The sequence below is a fragment of the Schistocerca cancellata genome, chromosome 7, assembly GCF_023864275.1.
Source record: "Schistocerca cancellata isolate TAMUIC-IGC-003103 chromosome 7, iqSchCanc2.1, whole genome shotgun sequence".
NCBI lineage: Eukaryota > Metazoa > Arthropoda > Insecta > Orthoptera > Acrididae > Schistocerca > Schistocerca cancellata.
In genome coordinates, this window is record NC_064632.1 from 299,186,628 (window position 1) to 299,191,627 (window position 5,000).

Here is a 5,000-nt window from a genome sequence, read left to right on the forward strand (position 1 = left end):
AACACCCACACATGTCCTACACAGGGGTGCACCCAACACCACCACACTGCCTCCTGTTACGGCACAGAAACAATGGCAGGAATGAATCACACAGGTCTGCCGCTCCCTTGCCGCAACCACAGACGCGGCGCGCCTCCAGTCACGAGCGAAAAGCGCATCCTGACGAGACATAACTGCTGTGACATACTGAAGCTGCCTCAGACATTCACTTACAATGATCACTACCAACGAACCTCGGCCCCCCCCCCCCCAACACACTCTCTTACCACGTTGTGTACTGTAATCCAACCCATTTCGCACCTTAACCTAACCCATTTTGCACCTTAACTTAACCAAATTCGTAACGCAATTTGTACCGCAATGTAACGCAATGTGTACCGCAATGTAACGCAATGTGTACCGCAATGTAACGCAATGTGTACCGCAATGTACCGCAATGTGTACCGCAATGTACCGCAATGTGTACCGCAATGTGTAACGCAATGTGTAACGCAATGTGTACCGCAATGTGTACCGCAATGTGTAACGCAATGTGTACCGCAATGTGTAACGCAATGTGTACCGCAATGTGTAACGCAATGTGTACCGCAATGTAACGCAATCTGTACCGCAATGTAACGCAATTTGTACCGCAATGTAACGCAATTTGTACCGCAATGTAACGCAATTTGTACCGCAATGTAACGCAATTTGTACCGCAATGTAACGCAATTTGTACCGCAATGTAACGCAATTTGTACCGCAATGTAACGCAATTTGTACCGCAATGTAACGCAATTTGTACCGCAATGTAACGCAATTTGTACCGCAATGTAACGCAATTTGTACCGCAATGTAACGCAATTTCTACCTTAACCTAACCCACGTTGTGCCTTAACCTAACCCACGTTGTGCCTTAACCTAACCCACGTTGTGCCTTAACCTAACCCACGTTGTGCCTTAACCTAACCCACGTTGTGCCTTAACCTAACCCACGTTGTGCCTTAACCTAACCCACGTTGTGCCTTAACCTAACCCACGTTGTGCCTTAACCTAACCCACGTTGTGCCTTAACCTAACCCACGTTGTGCCTTAACCTAACCCACGTTGTGCCTTAACCTAACCCACGTTGTGCCTTAACCTAACCCACGTTGTGCCTTAACCTAACCCAAGTTGTGCCTTAACCTAACCCAAGTTGTGCCTTAACCTAACCCAAGTTGTGCCTTAACCTAACCCAAGTTGTGCCTTAACCTAACCCAAGTTGTGCCTTAACCTAACCCAAGTTGTGCCTTAACCTAACCCAAGTTGTGCCTTAACCTAACCCAAGTTGTGCCTTAACCTAACCCACGTTGTGCCTTAACCTAACCCAAGTTGTGCCTTAACCTAACCCACGTTGTGCCTTAACCTAACCCACGTTGTGCCTTAACCTAACCCACGTTGTGCCTTAACCTAACCCACGTTGTGCCTTAACCTAACCCACGTTGTGCCTTAACCTAACCCACGTTGTGCCTTAACCTAACCCACGTTGTGCCTTAACCTAACCCACGTTGTGCCTTAACCTAACCCACGTTGTGCCTTAACCTAACCCACGTTGTGCCTTAACCTAACCCACGTTGTGCCTTAACCTAACCCACGTTGTGCCTTAACCTAACCCACGTTGTGCCTTAACCTAACCCACGTTGTGCCTTAACCTAACCCACGTTGTGCCTTAACCTAACCCAAGTTGTGCCTTAACCTAACCCAAGTTGTGCCTTAACCTAACCCAAGTTGTGCCTTAACCTAACCCAAGTTGTGCCTTAACCTAACCCAAGTTGTGCCTTAACCTAACCCAAGTTGTGCCTTAACCTAACCCAAGTTGTGCCTTAACCTAACCCAAGTTGTGCCTTAACCTAACCCAAGTTGTGCCTTAACCTAACCCACGTTGTGCCTTAACCTAACCCACGTTGTGCCTTAACCTAACCCACGTTGTGCCTTAACCTAACCCACGTTGTGCCTTAACCTAACCCACGTTGTGCCTTAACCTAACCCACGTTGTGCCTTAACCTAACCCACGTTGTGCCTTAACCTAACCCACGTTGTGCCTTAACCTAACCCACGTTGTGCCTTAACCTAACCCACGTTGTGCCTTAACCTAACCCACGTTGTGCCTTAACCTAACCCACGTTGTGCCTTAACCTAACCCACGTTGTGCCTTAACCTAACCCACGTTGTGCCTTAACCTAACCCACGTTGTGCCTTAACCTAACCCAAGTTGTGCCTTAACCTAACCCACGTTGTGCCTTAACCTAACCCAAGTTGTGCCTTAACCTGCTCTGTAATTGGCATATGACACGTTACATTAATCCAGTGTTGTCTAACCACAACCCTCTGAATATAGTTCGCTACTCGCACCGCCCACCCTCTTGTGTATCGTTTCATGTTCAACACTTCGCAAGTGTTGCTTACTTTTTACATGCTCCCGCTGTACACTGTAATGTGGACGACTGCAGGATGTACATCGCCCCCACCCTCCCCCCTGCCTTCGCACGCTGGTCGTTCAGGTGCTTGCGTGTTCAATGCCCTTCGCAGCTGTTCACTGGCATTCGCATGTCGAAGCGCTCAGTCTACGTCGTGGTACGGCCTGTGTCCACTGTCCGCTGATGTCGTAAGCTTAACCCTCACATTGTACTGCACATAGGTCCGTATGTACTGCATGATACGCTGTGGCACATGTGTGACCGTACAACGACTGCGCCCAACAACAGCGAACCATACGGTCCAAATGTTGTGCACTCAGCCACGTGCCGTCTCCCCATAACAGCTACATTGCAGTGTGGTACGCCATAGAGACGTGTGGGATTAACGGACGCCCTGGATGGCGATCAGCATGAGCCGTCTGTTGATGTAGTGGCGCGTGTATTCAAACGTAGTCGTCTCTTCTCACACAGTGTGATAGCATGGTGCACCGCGTTCCACATCTGCGACATGGTACAGATGCTGGTTGACAGTCGGTCTCGTAATGGACATCGCATACGTAGGGGGCCACCTCCCACGTGTTCTCTAGTCGTGCACATTTTGTTGCGTGTATGTGGGCAGACGTAGTGTGTCGTGACACCTAACAGACAGGTATGCAATAATCGTTGCATTTGCAAACTGGGATGGACGTCTACGTTTGCTGGTGACGTTACGCAAATGAACAACTGGTAAACCCATTGTGGTGCGGTTGTTGTTGCTGGAGGTAAATCAGTAAGGGCAAATCTGTGTGTGAAGCGATACGCGGCGGTGGCTGGGTGGGACCGTCCCCGGCCGGTGAGGGGGGGCCGCCCGGCGTGCTGGCCGCGCGGTGCGTGGGCGCACGCGCTACAGCCGGCTGGTGGGGGCGCCCAGTGGCAGGCGCGCCGGCCGACGGACGCGGCAGGCGGCGCAGCTGCGCGCCGGGGCACCCTGCGCGCGGCGCCGGGCGGCCAAAGTGGGTCCTCGCGGGCCCGGTGCGAAGCGCGGTGGACATCTGCAGTGTGCTGGTCCGACTGAGGACTGTGTGCGTTGAGGATGCGCCGCCGCCCGGCACTCGGCGCCGCGACGCCGTCTGCTGCTCGGTCGCCCCAGCGGTTCTCGCTGGTGGTTTGTATCGCAGTTGTGCAGACGTGTTGGCACGTGCGCTGTGCTGGGAGAGTTCGCTTCGGCACCCACGTGGGGCCTTTGCCCTTCTGTGGCGCTGGCGTTGGAGCTGCCGGTCACCGTAGGTGGCGCGTGTTGTCTCCCGCCGGCAATGCCACGACAGCACGCTCCCGGGCCTCTGTCGGCAGCGGCAAGCTCAGTTGGGAGCACGGGTGGTCGCACCTAAAGCGTCTACTCGCCTAACTCCGGGCGATTGCGCCTCTCTCGAACCCGACCAAGTACTTAGGACGGCGCTGCGCGCCGCCGGGACCTGAGAGGGTTTCGAGGTGTATTGTGCAGGGGAGCTCAGCCTCCTCCTGTTTGCAGAATAATTGAGCGGACGCTTGCGTGTTCGCGCGGGCCCCTGGGACACACTCCCGGGCGGCCGGCTGCTCAGCTCTAGTTGACGCAGCTCCCTGGTTGATCCTGCCAGTAGTCATATGCTTGTCTCAAAGATTAAGCCATGCATGTCTCAGTACAAGCCGCATTAAGGTGAAACCGCGAATGGCTCATTAAATCAGTTATGGTTCCTTAGATCGTACCCACGTTACTTGGATAACTGTGGTAATTCTAGAGCTAATACATGCAAACAGAGTCCCGACCAGAGATGGAAGGGACGCTTTTATTAGATCAAAACCAATCGGTCGGCTCGTCCGGTCCGTTTGCCTTGGTGACTCTGAATAACTTTGGGCTGATCGCACGGTCCTCGTACCGGCGACGCATCTTTCAAATGTCTGCCTTATCAACTGTCGATGGTAGGTTCTGCGCCTACCATGGTTGTAACGGGTAACGGGGAATCAGGGTTCGATTCCGGAGAGGGAGCCTGAGAAACGGCTACCACATCCAAGGAAGGCAGCAGGCGCGCAAATTACCCACTCCCGGCACGGGGAGGTAGTGACGAAAAATAACGATACGGGACTCATCCGAGGCCCCGTAATCGGAATGAGTACACTTTAAATCCTTTAACGAGTATCTATTGGAGGGCAAGTCTGGTGCCAGCAGCCGCGGTAATTCCAGCTCCAATAGCGTATATTAAAGTTGTTGCGGTTAAAAAGCTCGTAGTTGGATTTGTGTCCCACGCTGTTGGTTCACCGCCCGTCGGTGTTTAACTGGCATGTATCGTGGGACGTCCTGCCGGTGGGGCGAGCCGAAGGCGTGCGACCGCCTCGTGCGTGTTCGTGCGTCCCGAGGCGGACCCCGTTGAAATCCTACCAAGGTGCTCTTTATTGAGTGTCTGGGTGGGCCGGCACGTTTACTTTGAACAAATTAGAGTGCTTAAAGCAGGCAAGCCCGCCTGAATACTGTGTGCATGGAATAGGACCTCGGTTCTATTTTGTTGGTTTTCGGAACCCGAGGTAATGATTAATAGGGACAGGCGGGGGCAT

At 53.0% G+C, this 5,000-nt stretch overlaps 1 non-coding gene across 1 annotated transcript in view; it reads left to right on the forward strand.

Annotated features, from left to right (window-relative positions):
• Positions 1-4,028: 4,028 nt before the first annotated feature.
• The window catches only part of LOC126093623 (small subunit ribosomal RNA), a 1,901-nt gene continuing 929 nt past the window's right edge, over positions 4,029-5,000 (forward strand). The window contains exon 1 of the ribosomal RNA XR_007521751.1: positions 4,029-5,000. This exon is cut by the window's right edge and continues 929 nt beyond it. This is a non-coding gene — a ribosomal RNA (small subunit ribosomal RNA).